Consider the following 13,950-nt stretch of genomic DNA (forward strand, 5'->3'; position numbering starts at 1 on the left):
TTTTTTGTCCTTTTATATTTGAATTTGCTTATCTATCTATCGTCTATCCTGTCTACTCTTGATGTCACCTGGGGCTGGGGAGCCAACGGTCAAGGAAGAATTCTTGAGATGGTTTCAGGGCAAAACAGCGCCTTTATGAAAGCACGGGGACAGGACCGGTGGACAGAAAGATCCGCACCTGTGTTGGTGAGAAGCGACTGGAAGGTGTTGGGGGCTGGGGGCTAAAGATAGCGCAAGTCTCTAAGGAATCTGGCACAGTTTTAAGCACCTTGAGGGGCCAGCTGCTGCTAAGGTTAAGTTATTTACTCCTGCCAAGTAGAAGGTCAGTCGTGAACCCCCTAGGCTGTGCGTCAGCAAGCCATATGCTCCGGGAGGTAATTGTAAAAGTGACCCAGAGCTAGGCTCTGGTGGTAAAGCAATAAAGGAAGTCCTCGAGGGCTGGAGGGGGTCACAAGCTGCCTGGATGCTTGCCAGCCACAGCAAGTCTGGCCTTTCATTTTCTCTGACCCCTCTTCTAATCCATTCTGTTCAGCTTGCTTAATAAGAATCTGCCATTTTAGGGGCGCCTGGGTGGCTCAGTCAGTTAGGCATCTCACTTCACGGGTCTGTGGGTTCAAACCCGGGGTCGGGCTCGTGCTGACAGCTCAGAGCTCGGAGCCTGCGTTAGATTCTGTGTCTCCCTTTCTCTCTGCCCCTCCCCCCCCCCCAACCATGCTCTGTCTCTCTCTGTCTCTGAAAAATGAATAAACCTTAAAAACAAAACAAAACAAGAACCTGCCATTTTTAACAGTTTTGAAGTGTAAATTCAGTGGCAATTCAGTGAGACCATCACCAGCCTCTATCTCCAGAACTTTTTCATCATCTTAAACCGAAGCTGTCCCCATTGAGTAAGAACTCTGCCCCCTTCCCTCTTAGCCCCTGCTGACCACCATTCTAACTTTCTGTCTCTGAAGCTGACTGTTCTAGGCTATTCCTTGGGTAAGGGGAGTCATACAGTATGATACAACGTCACCGGCTGTATCATGTAGCTGCCCGAGTCCCTGCTTCCAACCCTTTTGCCAATATACCTAGAAGTGAAATTCCTGGGTCAGATTGTAATTCTAGGTTTCATTTTTCAAGGACCCACAACATTGTTTTCCACGGGGTTGTATCATTTTACACTCCCACCAGCAATGCGTAAGAGTTCCAATTTGTCCATATCTTGCCAACACCTTTTTCTTTTTCGGTAATAACCACCATAATGGGTGTGAATCTTTTCCTTAGGTTTCAAACACACGTTAATGACACTTGACCCCCGTCGTCTACCCCTTAAACACAAATTTATGTTGGCATTGCAGAGGCGGTCTGAATCGTGGCCTACCTAGCAGGGTGGGGAGGGGAGACTCAGAGGGTGGCCCCCTGTAGGAATCAGGAGAGAACCCAGCCTGGGGGAGGGGAGACGACCCCACGGAGGTGAGGTGGTTCCATGAAGATTTCAGCAATGTGTCTTGTTAAGGAGGGTGTCAAGTCCTCAGTAATGAGATGTGTGAGAGGAACAAAGACGTTTGGAGACCCAGATAAGTCCTGATTCGGTGGGGAACTGCCAGCAGGTAGGGGATGGGGGGCGGGGGTGGGGCAGGAGACCGTGTGGAGGAGGGGCCTGGCAAGAACCAAAGGGTTTATTCCTGGAGTCCCTTTCCTTAGATCTTCAGGACTAGATCCAAGTTTCTGGACCAGATTCTAGGAAGAAACAGAAAACATGGACACAAAGACAAAGCCAGCTATCAGAACCATGCTTCAGGATCATAACAAACAGTAAGGGTGATTCGATGCTAAGACTGCAGCTTTGAGGGGCCCTGAAAACTCTCTTGCCTGAGCCTCACGTCGGAAGAAGGTAATTAGCAAAATCATGACTATAAGGCCTGGGATGGTGGGCCTCCCGCTTTGGGAAAGAAAAGGCTACCCAGGCAGCAAAACAAGGCAAGAGGGAGAAGCAGCTTGGAGCTCTGGGAACTTGCTAGGGAGAATGGATAACAATTTAATTTTAAAATATGATCCTGAATTCCTCCAATATTAGCAAAAATGGATTATAAACAACCAGACAGAAATCAGCTGTGCTGTGAACGAGCATTAAACACGAACTAAAATACACGAACGAGGAAACTTCTATGAGCTGAAGTGTGTCACTGAGTTTTAAGTCTCAGCTGCCAAAAATAAATAAGAAACAGACATTCATAAATTTCAGGCGCGGGCCTGAGTTGAAGTTAGTTCACACGCTCATCTGCAGCCCCGTCTGATTTTCGCCCTAACTTGGGATGATAACAATGTTACTTTTCCCCCCTGATTTTACTTATTTTTTTTTTAAAGGAGTATTTCTAACACCCGAAATAAGCCAATGCATTTAATTCTGTGTGATGACGCGGAACTCCAAATCTGTGGAGGAAAGTAGCAGTGGACACATGTGAATTTTACCTCCAGTCTCCGGCAAACCAGGCTGTGAGCGTGCAAACTTCATAGGGGTAGTAATCGCAGGACCATCTACTTCTTTAAAGTTTATCTACTCTTCAAATATCCCCTGCACCGACCGTGGGGTTCAAACTCACAACCCCTAGATCAAGAGTCACGTGCTCCTGTGGCTGAGCCAACCGGTGTCTCCTACACTAACTAACCTTTCCTGAGAGCTCATGCTGTCCGGTAGGCGTCGTTCTAAACATATGGGAATATATAAGCCCGTTTCGAGCCCATTGCATTTATCAACACCAGCCTAGGAGGTGGGCACTACTAACATTATCCCCATTGTATAGGTAGGGGAGGAAAGCATGACTTTTAACTTTCAGTCGACTATGGCCACACTGAATACTCTGCCAGCATTTCTCTACCCCATTTCTTTTCCTAAGTGGCCTCAGCTTCTACCAAACCTTTGGAGGTTTGTTTTCTGAAAGCCTGGTTCACCTCACCTCCCAATGAGGCGGGCTCCAGCATATCCCTCACCCAGGTCCCTAATCTCGTCCCCCCACCCCACGGAGTGACTGCACCTGGACATAACCTACCAAGGGTGCACCGCTACCTGCGAGGTCCTTCGGTCCTGTATCCAGGGTCCTTTACAACTCCCAGCCCGCACCCCGGGCGCTGGACCCATTTTTCAAGATTAAGAAAGGGAAACCCTAATTTCCAGAGAAAGGGATGGGGATCACTTTCCCGCATGTCCTTTTCTGGGAGTCCAGAGACACCTCTCGCTCTTTGAGGCGACAGATGGTCCGCGTGATTTCAGGTCTGCAGAAAACGTTCCCTGAGATGCACAAGCGGGGTCTCCAACTTTCAAGACAGGTGCTTTCACCAGCCAGCCCCCGGCGCCAGAATGGCCTACTTGCTCACACAGGAAGAGAATTCTTGCTCTTTTTCGGGGGCAGTTTGAGACCCAGTGAGAGACCCTGAAGGACCCCTGGCAGCGGGAAAGCAATCGCGTGTCCCCGCCGCGCAGGAGAACAGGGGGCGCGGGGTGGGGGCAGGGACGCCGTGATCCGCCGGCAGGTGCGTCTCGGGTGCCCGCGGGCCGCCCCGCGACAGCCTCCGCGCCCCCTCCCCGAAACACCGCGGGAACCTACGAGCAACTCGGGAAACAGACCCCAAGCCCGCCTTGGTTGCACCCCTGACTTGGGCGGGGGTGGGGAACACAATTTTTCTTTGCTGTCTCCCCCCCCCCCCACTCCTGTCCGGAGCGACCGACCTTCAATAGCCATATTTCCAAAAAAGACAAAAACAACAAAACTCTCGCAAACGTGGTTTTTTTTTTTTTTTTTTTTTTTTTTGTTTTTATAAAGATGGAGAAAACCAGGAGTGAAATAGAGAAGGAAGGACCGTCAAGTAGAAGCAACTGGGACGCAGAGTCGGGGAGTGGTTGGAGGGCCCGCGTTCCACCCGCGCGGTCCTCACCGGGTGCGGAAAAATCGATTCCACGGATCAGGTTGACAGGTAAAGAAACCCCACGGCCCCTCGGGGACCTCGTGGCGCAACGGTAGCGCGTCTGACTCCAGATCAGAAGGTTGCGTGTTCAAATCACGTCGGGGTCAGTAGTTTTAGTCTCTGGGGGAGGCTCTGGTCTGGGAAGGGAGACGGATGGGGATGTAGGAAGGTGCCCTCTCAGCTTTCTCCGGCCTTGGATCCCCTCCTTAAAATACCCTTAAAATGTAAATAAAAGGCGAACATACCCAGGAACGTACAATATTGTTACTGCATCCGGGGGCCCAGAGAGACCCACTGCAAACGTTCCCGATTTCACTTTTCACCGGCTCCTCCGTTAATATTCCCAACCCTCCCTGCCTTCTCTCCACACGCTCACTTCCGTGCTGGCGGACCCATCTCTTCATCTGTAGGTCCCTCCGACCTTCGCAAGCTTAGCAGATGTTCCCAGACGACCTGTTCTAGTAGGCGACCTTAGCTCACCGGCTCCACACATGGGCCAGCCTTTCCAGACCGGGGCGGTCGCATCGCCAGGCCGTCCATCCTTGGCTCTCTGCCATCCCCTACCACTGCGAGGCACAGGAGAGGTCAATTCCTTTCCAGACGCGAGAAAACCTGAACGTTTTTGTTTGTCAGATAGAGTCTGTAGGGAGTGAACCACCAATTCAGAGAAAGTCTTCGGGGCTGGAAGTTCGCGAACCCTCTGAAAGTCAATGTAAAGTATATGTGCGGGAATGTGCGTTTTCCTCTCACCTGGGGCTCAAGACTTCCGTCCCCCCCCACCCCCTAAAGATTATGAACCATCACACCACAGCACAGGGGAAAGTACAAGCACATTTCCTTCATCAGAGTCTATTATTTTGTATAACTTAGAATGGCTTTAAGACACGACAGTGGGATACAGGCAGGCATTCTGTTCCAGATCTAACATACACATTCACACAATACACAATATCAGGTGTCACATCGAATCACGCCTTTGTGCCCCGGAGAAGCATACCCACAATAAGCTTTTCCATTTCTTCTTCACCCTTCTGTTGGGCGTTAGTTCAGGCCCAGCGCTAGTGAATTGCAAAAGACAAATCATTACTACTCTAAAGAGAAAAAAGAGAACCCATTTTCCAATTCTATAGATTGCAGGGGCAGCGGGAGGAATGGGCAAACCAGACAGAAACTGAAGGTTAATTGTGAAGGGGGACATCCCCAGAGCAGAGTGGCGCAGCGGGAGCGTGCTGGGCCCATAACCCAGAGGTCGATGGATCGAAACCATCCTCTGCTAAGTACAGCCCTTTTCGTCCCAAAGCAATCTTTAGCTCAGCGAGAGGGAAAGAAGAGATTGTTAATTCTTGTTTCAGATCTAGTGCGATGTTTGACTCTTTAAATTATATGCATGTAGAAAGGAGGATAGAAATAAAAACCTAACAGAATTTGCCACCTGCCGTCTATATGTTCGGTGATGTCTGTTAAGGCCCTTTTTAAAAAACATGAAAAGGTGCTCCGCATCACATGTCATGAGAGAAATGAAAATTAAAAATCACCTCTTAAAATGTCCAAAGTCCAGAACACTGACACCAAATGCTGGCAGTGATGTGGGACAACAGGAACTCTCATTCATTGCTGAAGGGAAGGCAAAATGGCACAGCCACTGTGGAAGAGGGTTTGGTAGTTCCTTATAAAACGAAACATGCCCTTACCATACATACCATCCAGCAACTGCCCTCCTGGTCATTTGCCCAAAGGAGTCGACATATGTGTCCACACGGAAACATGAGCACAGATGTTTCTAGCAGCTTACTCATAATTGCCAAAATTGGAAGCCACCAAGATGCCCTTCCGTAGGTGAATGGAATGAATAAATTGTGGGACCTGCAGACAATGGAAGATTGCACAGCATGAAAAAGAAATGAGATACCAAGCCAGGAGAAGACACGGAGAAAACTTAAATGCCTATTACTAGGTTAAAGAAGCCAAGCGGAAAGGCTACACATGATATGATCCCAACTGCATGACATTGTGAAAAAAGTCAAAACAACGAAGACGCTAAACGATCAGTGGTGGCCCGGGCGTGGGGGTGGGGGTGGGGATGGGGGGAGATGAATAGGCAGAGAGCGCAGAGGATGGGGGAGGGGCGTGAAAAATACTCTGCGCGGTTCTGTAACGATGGATCCGCGTCATTACACATCTGTCCAGACCCGCAGAATGTATAACACCAAGGGTGAACTGTAACGTCCGCTATGAACTTTGGGTGATTGTGATGTATCAAAGTAGGTTCCTCAGTTGTAACAAATGTCCCCCCGCTGGTGGGGGATGTCGGTAACAGGGGAGGCTGTGCACGTGTGAAGGCATGCGTGGGTACCGTCCTCTCAGTGTTGCTGTGAATCGAAAACTGCTCTTAAAAAATTAAATCTTGAAAAAAAAAAAAAAAGAGAGAGAGAGGAAAAGAATTGGTATTTAGAAATACTCTTTTTTGTGAAACTTCGATGCCTTTGAAAGGTCTTCCTTCTATTTGGTATTGATCATCTCATGTGAGGACTAGTCGATTTTGAAAACCATTGAACGATGTGATGTGAAGAAAATTTACATATGCAAAAACAGAAATATGAACTACAGTTGAGGCCTGTCTTATTAACATTTTTGTTATTTTGTGTCAAATCACATTACAAAAGAAAATTTTAAAAGGGCTTAAAAATGTTTATATATATAATTACAGCGGCCTAAGGAAGATGGAGATTGTGAACCTCCAAAGGGGAGGTGGATAACCAAAATGGCGAGCCAGCCAGGAGTCGAACCTGGAATCTTCTGATCCGTAGTCAGACGCGTTATCCATTGCGCCACTGGCCCCCACACATGCGGGCACGATTTACACTTAGGGAAAAAGGTGGTGGTAGACTTACTAGGTCGCTCTAAATATGAATGTGTGGAATCTTCTCTTCCAACTTCCTTTGTCCCTATCACCAGGATTTCCAAGCCCGAAACCTCAGAATTCAAACGAAAGCGTTCTATTGGCTCTTTTGTTTTAGTTCACTCATCCAATAGGATTCCTTCGCGGTCGGTGAGAATTCCTCCATTTTGATGTAACTTGCAAACGTCTGAACGGATGTTTAATGGTTTTAAAAGTTGGCTGTAATTGAAGATCGAGTACAAGAGCAAATAGATAAAACTCGCCTGTCGTAGTCGGCAGGATTCGAACCTGCGCGGGGGAACCCCAATGGATTTCTAGTCCATCGCCTTAACCACTCGGCCACGACTACAGCTACTGTGATGCTTTTTTCCCACTTCCTCCATGTTACCATATATCATGTATTCTAGGCTACTTCAGGATTTAGTAACACAAGAGGACGAAACAAACGATCCCCTCTAATGACACCAGAGAAGACTCACCCAACCTGCGTTCCAGCACGTGGCCAACTGAGAATGCTTTTTGGGTCTTTTCTAGAATGCAAATCAGCGATTTGTGGCGATAATCCTCTGTAAAGAATTGCCTTCGAATAATCCTTTAAAAAATCCTCGTATTTTTGCCGCAGTAGGACATTAATTCTCAGCGAATCACCGGACAAAGATGTCGTCACAGACACCCCATGTCTTCACGCGCCGAACCCAGTACCTGGAATACGGCAAGGGCTCAATAAATTGTCAGCTGCTATTGTAACCATCACGTTCAAATTCAAGAAAGGGGACCCATCAAAATGTTCCATAGGGAAACCTGTCTCTTGTGCCTTGGTAAAGCTCAAAAGATTTTAAAGCGGCTGACGGAATGTTGTTGGATGGGATAGGGAAGGAGAAACTATTTCTGGCAGTCAAATCTGCTTCACTGCATGGGGCCTTCTCTCCCAAGGGGGAGAACAACTGTATCTGATACTCTGTGGATGATAGTTAAACCGTATTTGCAAAGATCACCGTCAGAGCAAGAACAGATCCCCAGGATCGCTGCATTTCTGAAACTACACAACGATTATTATCACAATCTTATCTGTATGTGTAGGAGCGTGGGTGTATTAGTGTGCAAATAGGAGATTCTGTACTTCATCAATAGCTCCATTCTGTGGACACAAGAAGGATAAAACATGACTGATTATCCATGCTCATGTGCTGAAAATAATCTCCAGCCCAGACTTTTCTTCTGGGCTTCATAATACATGCCGGCTTGGTAATTTCTTTTTGCACGTGCATGGGCATCTCAAAAGCACTATGTCCCAAAATGAATGCTCTACCCTTTCTCTGCAAACTCGAACCTCCTTCAACAACCCAGATTTTATCGGGAGCCAAAGCCAAAGACTTAGAACTCCCCCTAACTTTCTTCCTGTCTCTACTCTCTCCCCACAGCCCGTAGATTATCAAGCCTTCAGTTCCACCTCCTAATTTTTTTTCTCAAATCTGGCTCTTCCTCCCAAGCCACAGGCCCTTTTTCTTAGATCGGGTTCTTACAGTTTTTCATAGGAGTGATTGCAACAACTTCTTAGCAGTATTTTGGCCTCCGGGCTCTTGTCTCTGAATGGGTTCATTTCTTCATTCTTTGAAGAATTTTATTCTGAGCACAATCACGTGTCATGCATTCTGCTAGGTGCTGCTCATTCAATGGAAAGCAAGAAAAATATAGCCCCTCCTTTGAGGGCTTTCTAGAGTAAACAATGGTAGAAGTGAACATTTACAATTGGGTACGGCAAGTGAGAAGTCCAGGGAGCCACGTGGCCTATTGGAGCAGTGCTAGGTCCCAGACGTGACCACCTTGGGTGGTTGCCTGGAGAGTCACTCATTAGACTCCGAGTTGCATGAAGATAGTTTCCGGTTCTGCCTTTGTTACCTCTGAACGGGTAAATGGGTAATCAATGAATATATGTGGAATGAATCATATTCGAGCTCAGATCTGAAGGATGTGTGGGAGCTGGCCAAATTGGAAAGGTGCATGGTGTTCTAGACCTAAACCTCGCAGAATAGGAGAGAAACTGAAGAAAGTTCTGTCTGGCTGGAATATTGCGTTTTGGAGGGGCCCAGGGAGGGGCAGCGGTGAGAGAGAACACCAGAGACGCAGTTTGGGGCAGATGGCGTAGGTCGGGCTGGGTCACCACCTACCGATGTCTTTACCTGAGCGTGCAAATCTGATTGTGTCCCTTCCCTCCTTAAAGTCTTAAAAGGTACTTTGTGGCCTATAAAAAGGGCACAAACGGCAGAAGAGACCCTCGTCATGGAAGCTATCTGACCTTCTCAGCTTCCTTTCCGGCCACGCTGTCCAGGGAGCCCGGGAAGTCCTGAAGCGAGGAAGCGTCTGCTCGTTCTCACAAGTTGCGGGTTCTCGGTGCTGAGCCTCTGCCTTTGATTTGCGACATTTCCTTAGTCCCTTTCTGTTTAGAACAGCATCCCAACTTCCTGTTGCTGTTACTGTTCTGACATTGACTTAAAAAAAAAAAACAAAACCAAGCCGGTTATCTTCTAAAACGTCTCACATTCTGACTCTGTCTCCCTGTCTCCCGAGGCAACTTTTAATTTATTCCTCCCTGCTCTCTAAACCAGAAGTTAAATCGCAGTGATGGATTAGATCGTTTTGATTCGAGTACCTAGTTCCCATCCAGAGGCATTTGTCGGGGCATCCAGCTGACAGGGAAGACGGAGCGGTCCCCTCCGAGCTTTCTCCTCCTTTGCAATTAGCAGGGAACCTTGGGGGTGGTCCTTCACCACCACGCGCGTGCTGTTTCCCGCTAACGCTGTTAAGGGTTTTAAGATCCTTAATGCTCTTTGCTGCGTCTCTTACTCCTCTGGGGATTGCGGACGGTGGTGGGTCTTCTAATCCTACCCCTTGCCTACATTTGTTAGAGGCTGCCGTCGAGCGTGACCTCTTTCCTGCCTTCCCCAGCCTCCGGTCTTTCCTGGGGTGCCCAGGGCCGCCTCGCTTTCCCGCGTTCCCGGGGGTGCAGGTGGGCGGGCGCTCAGCAGCGCGGGGCGGGGTCTGGGGCGGGGCGCCGAGCGGGCGCGGGGGGCCGGGGAGCGCCCCCTGCAGCCGGGCTGGAACCCGGGCTCCCAGACGGGCGCCCCGCCGAGAGGGTCGGGGACGGGCCCGCAAGGTCCGCGTTTCCGAGAAGCTCCCGGGGGCAGCTGCCGACCAGAAGAGGGGGTGAGCGACATCGAGGGCCAGTCACTCGCGGGGAGGGCAGCGGGGTCACACACGGAGGCGGGGGTGTGGAGGAGACCTGGGAGGAGGGGGTGGGGGGTAAAACTATCAGGTTAGCGTCAGAAGGAGAAGAATCCGTTCACGGACTGAACCGAGAAAACAGCAGCAAGGGCCTGGAGTGTAATAAGTGAGCCTCGCAGCAACCACGAAGGGATTCGAACCCTCAATCTTCTGATCCGAAGTCAGACGCCTTATCCATTAGGCCACGTGGTCCTCCTGCGGCAGGAGGGGGTGTGTGGGGAACATTTAGGGAAGGAAAATAATCTTGGCGCTGTGACTGCAACATCGTGAAATCATTATTGCAAAGCAAGGCGTTTCCAAGGCCTCAGAAGTCTGACAGTCTGGACTCCTGACTGTAGGGAACCATCCAGAGGTTGATGGAGGGAGGTGGGTGGGGGGGTGGGTGAACTAGGTGACGGTCATCAGCAGGGCACTTGTTGGGAGGAGAACTGGGTGGTGTGTGTAAGTGATGAATCCCTGAATTCTGCCCCTGAAACCAGTATCACTCTGTATGTTAACTAACTGGGATTTAAATAAAATCTCAAGGACAAAAAAAGAAATCTTACAGTCTAGTGGGGGAAACAAGTTGGGCCGCAGGGTCAGAAATGTTGTCAAGTTTCCAGCAAGATAACTGCGGAGGAGAAGAAGGTGAAGCGACAATAACCAACAGACAGTGCTTTATATTTGGACGGCACCTGGGAGCAGAGGCCACAGCCCTGAGGGGACCGTGAGCTCGGGCTGAGCCAGGAGAGGCAAAGACCAAACCGGATTGCTCCCTGTGCCCTGGGACCACCGTGGCAGGGAGAGATGGCGGGATAAACACAAGAATTCATTTCTGCGCACTGCGCGAATCCCTCTCAGAACAACTCCAAAATAGAAGTTCCAATGGGACAAGTTGGGGACAGGAGATAACGGCCACAAGATCTTGCCATCTGGAAGGCCGAGGGAGGTTGTCGGACTCCAGAAAGCGGGGGCCTAAGTAAATAGTGTGGGAAATGCAAAGAGGCAGTCGCATTTACCCGTGAACCGTCCATCCTGGCACCCCAGGGCGGGGCTCAGGAATTGTCAGCAGGGGCTTCCATCTGGAAACTTCCAAGTCAGGGGCAGAGCTGTGTGTCCCACCGGCCCCCCTTCACAATGTTGAAGGCCTAACCCCCAGCCCCTCAGGATGTTACTGTATCTGGAGGTGGGGCTTTTAAAGACCTAGACAAAGCAGGGGAAGGTCATATGGGTGGGCCCTGATCCAACGGGACTGGTGTCCTTCTAAAAAGAGATCAGGACACAGACACGACAGAGGAAAGAGCCAGTGAAGATACCGGGAGAAGACAGCCATCAGTAGGCCTGCTGACAGGGTCGATCTTGGGTTCGTAGTCCCTGGAAATGCCAGAAAATAAATCCGTTGCTTAAAGCACCCAATCTGTGGCACTTAGCTGTGGCAGCCCCTGCTGGCTCAGACATTGTCCACCCTCCATCCTGGAAGGGGATGATCTCCAGGCCGGAGCAGTGATTTTCCGCCTTTCCCCCGAATCGCAATCTCCTGGAGAACTTGTTGACATATAGGCGGCAGAGGCCCACCCCCAGAGTCCCCGCTTCGGTAGTTCTGCGGCGTGGACGAAGATGTGCCTTTCTAGCAAGTTCCTAGCTGAAACTGATGCTCTGCTTCAGGGGACCGCGTTTTGAGACTCACTGCAGGAAGATCAAGCACAGGCTACTAAAAAGTGGGAAGAGCTCGCGATATAGCCACCGGACTTGAGTTGCTGCTCATGTACAAACTATACAGACCAGAAGGTCGCACATTCTGACGGAGAGGAGCCAGAGCCGGAGAATTTCCGGAAGTGAAGTCGTTTACGCTGGGCTTTTGAGACCCAGCAGCTTTTCAGCAGGTCGGGGTGGGCCTGGCGGGTGCTGAGAAAGGCAGGGAGGCGGGCCGGTGCGGGGCCAGGAGTCTGTTTCAGAAGAGGGAGAAGTCTCGTGAATGACGGGTAAAGCAGTCGTGCCAAGTTTTTTTCCATCATGATTCCTGTTTCACTGCGGATCTAAATAGTAAGCACAGGAGAGTTCTCAAAACAGGAGAATTCTGAAGAGTTGGAAAGACTGAGCCTGAGAAAGCACTGAGTTTTCCTGAGAAGGGAGTATTTGGGTTTTTGTATTAATATTTAGTGTGGTCAATTCCTTTACTTTCTTAGCAAGACATTAGCTAAGCTGTGGATAGTGGGGAGAAAGCCGATCCAATCCACCCATCAACAGAAGAAAATCTTTAGAATCTGGAGGAGAGGAGACAGGGTTATTTAAATCCTAATTTGGCAGATAAAGGGCCCTTTCCCCGTGGCCTCGTGGCGCAACGGTAGCGCGTCTGACTCCAGATCAGAAGGTTGCGTGTTCAAATCACGTCGGGGTCAATTGCAAATAACCTTTTTTAGGGTAAAGAAGCAAGGCGGTTTCCCTCCAAGGTATACCCAGTAGGTGACTTTGAGAGGCCTCCCAGGAGTTGTGATTGTTAAAAAACAAAATTTACTGGGCCAATTTTGAAGATCTTACTGACTTTATTCAACCTTTCAAGCCCGGGGCAGCATCCTCTGTAGTAGAGAGAAAGGAGCTCCAGGGAGCTGTACAGAATGAGACTTTTATAGGCAGAAGGGCCTGGGCACGAGGAAGTTATACTAGCATAACACAGGCTGGTTCAGGCAGAGTCCCGTTCCTTTACGGGATGACGGGCGTCTATCAGGCAGGTTACCTACCTCGTGCTGACCCAGGGATTTCTCGCTGACTGGTTTCAGATTCCATTTCTGGGACATGCTAACACTGTAACTGGTAAGTCTAGGTCTCGGTGTGGCGATTGGGCTTAGCACAGGTGACTCCATCTTGGGCCCGTGGTCCTGTTTTTAACATGACAGAAAGGACAGAATATCTGAGTTTTGTGGCACGCGTTGTGATTCTGCTTTTGTCCTTGGCTTGCCAGGGGAATCTCGCTGGGGGAAGAGCCCCCCCCCCCCCCAATGGACAGTGCGTCCTTTGCAACCTTCTTTAAAGAAAGGTTTCATGGAAACACTCTCTTGGACAGTCACCACGTCGGGGGAGGCACAGTCTTCTGTTTCCCTCTTTCTGCTCTGGTTGCTTTCTGGACTGTTCCTTCGCCCGGCTGCCTGCAACAGGGTGTGCCTCCTTCTCTGCTTCATTCCCGCCCCGCCCCCCCACCCAACCAGGAATCTAGAACCATCCTGGGGAAGTCCTTTTCTTCACTCCCAGGTGTGAGCAGGAGTCCCACTGAGTGTGATTTCCTAAAACGTCACAGCCCATCTCCTTCTCTGTTCCACCAGGACCTCTTTTCTTCCATCAACATCTCTTGCCCTGGGTGTTGACAGGGACCTCGTCCCGGATCTCCTCGTGTTCCGTGAAATCCAAGTCCTTATGGCGCATGTTTGTACACACAGATCTTGTCTTGATTATCCTCCTCCTTAAAACAAAACAACCCAGCGTCTGTCGCCCAGGCCTTTCGGTTCCTCAAATACATGTCGCTCCTTCCCAGGACAGGGCCTTTGTCCTTGACCTTTCCTCTGAAAGGAATGTTCTCCCTTGTTTGCTGCCTGATTCTGTTGCCAGGTGAGCCTGGGCCTGGCCTCAGCCAGCTCCATGGGCTTCGCCGAAGGTTCTCGGTCTTGGTCACCAGAATGAATTCAAGGGCAGACAAGTAGCACAGGAGTGGGAAAGTTTATTAAAGCGGAAAGTACACTGTGGAGATGTGAGAGCAGGAGAAAAGGGGGTGGGGAGAGGAGGGGGAAGGGGGAAGGGACAGAGCGAGCACTCAAGAGCGAGCAGGGAGAGCGAGCAGGGAGGTTTGCGCTGGAACT

General features: G+C 49.9%; 6 non-coding genes across 6 annotated transcripts; 3 read left to right on the forward strand and 3 right to left on the reverse strand.

Moving 5' to 3' along the window:
* The first annotated feature begins 3,977 nt into the window (after positions 1 to 3,977).
* Positions 3,978 to 4,049, forward strand: TRNAW-CCA. Its single transcript has one exon. It is a non-coding gene; the product is annotated as a tRNA-Trp (tRNA).
* A 1,097-nt stretch (positions 4,050 to 5,146) lies between these two features.
* Positions 5,147 to 5,218, forward strand: TRNAM-CAU. Its single transcript has one exon. It is a non-coding gene; the product is annotated as a tRNA-Met (tRNA).
* A 1,489-nt stretch (positions 5,219 to 6,707) lies between these two features.
* Positions 6,708 to 6,780, reverse strand: TRNAR-ACG. The gene has a single exon. It is a non-coding gene; the product is annotated as a tRNA-Arg (tRNA).
* Positions 6,781 to 7,108: 328 nt separating this feature from the next.
* On the reverse strand, positions 7,109 to 7,190 carry TRNAS-AGA. Its single transcript has one exon. It is a non-coding gene; the product is annotated as a tRNA-Ser (tRNA).
* Positions 7,191 to 10,242: 3,052 nt separating this feature from the next.
* On the reverse strand, positions 10,243 to 10,315 carry TRNAR-UCG. The gene has a single exon. It is a non-coding gene; the product is annotated as a tRNA-Arg (tRNA).
* Positions 10,316 to 12,429: 2,114 nt separating this feature from the next.
* On the forward strand, positions 12,430 to 12,501 carry TRNAW-CCA. The gene has a single exon. It is a non-coding gene; the product is annotated as a tRNA-Trp (tRNA).
* Positions 12,502 to 13,950: the final 1,449 nt, after the last annotated feature.

Source organism: Felis catus, chromosome B2, assembly GCF_018350175.1.
Source record: "Felis catus isolate Fca126 chromosome B2, F.catus_Fca126_mat1.0, whole genome shotgun sequence".
Taxonomy (NCBI): Eukaryota; Metazoa; Chordata; class Mammalia; order Carnivora; family Felidae; genus Felis; species Felis catus.